This window comes from Propithecus coquereli, unplaced genomic scaffold (assembly GCF_000956105.1).
Source record: "Propithecus coquereli isolate 6110/MARCELLA unplaced genomic scaffold, Pcoq_1.0 Scaffold160, whole genome shotgun sequence".
NCBI classification, from domain to species: domain Eukaryota; kingdom Metazoa; phylum Chordata; class Mammalia; order Primates; family Indriidae; genus Propithecus; species Propithecus coquereli.
This window is the reverse complement of record NW_012140525.1, coordinates 3,223,294-3,224,484: the sequence shown is the minus strand read 5'-3', so window position 1 is coordinate 3,224,484 and position 1,191 is coordinate 3,223,294.

Below are 1,191 nucleotides of genomic sequence, written 5' to 3'. Positions count from 1 at the left end.
ATTGTTTCCAAATCTTATTTGCCCACTCAGGTACCTGACAATACAACGGAAGGATCAAGCCAGGTCACTTATTGGTGAGGCTCAAATGTAACATGGCTTATTCTAATATGTAATAATGATAAATAAAAGTATGTATCTGTTATGGATATATCAAAATCTGAAATGTCTATACTGATTGATTTATCAAATATTTATATGTATTGAATTGCAAGGCTGTGTACTCATCATACAAAAATGAATAATGCATTTCTATTTTTATTTCCCATGTCCTCAAGTAAATGAACATACTGGTGGCTGTGACTGGCATGTAAATAGATAACCATATTGTTACTATGATATATTTCAGAGCAGGCATGGAATAGAAGGTATCCACCTGCTTATGAAGGAGATAATCGAATTGGGCTTTCATGAATATGTAGGAGTTTACCAGGCAAAGAACGGAGTTCACAGAAAATAAGAGGTAAAAAAAAAGCCCTAAAACAAGTTAAAGAGTTCAAGGGATTGCCAGAAGTTAGGTAGATATGCAAGTGATGAGATGCAAGAAGTGAGGGGGGAGAAGCAGAGGCAAAGACCAAATCACAGAGGCCCTGAAAGGAAACTGCCTTTTATCCACAGAGGCTGTCAACTGATCACTCAAGGCATCAGCATTTTAAGATCACCTAATTCAGACGTCTCAATGTTAATACTAATAACAGTAAGGAAAGTCAGGAAGAGCAGATTGGTCCTCCTGTTAAGATATTGAAGGTCTAAAACTGAGATAATGGCTAATACAGAATAGACAACTCATAGAGGAAACATCAACCCAAACTAATTCCCACCTTCTCAATGAACCAAGTGTCCCCAAAGTTACGAATGTATTAACCTGAGGAGAACAAAAGAGGGAAATCAAACAAACAAAAAATTACAGCTCCTGAAATTTCAGAGAAAGTATAACCACAATACTGAATGTATAAAATGTTTCATTGTCCCTTGGTGTTAGTACAAGCCCCTAACACAAACTAAAATAAAAACAATAATGTATGTACCACTACTGACCCTAATACTAATTTTCTGGAAATGGTCAGTCACTTCCCTCTAGGTGCCTCTGTTATTTATTCACAATTCAATTCTTATAAAATCCACAGGGCAATATTACAGAAAAACAAATTAAAAGAAAATACTGTTACTGTCCAGGTGTCTCCCTTTTTTAAA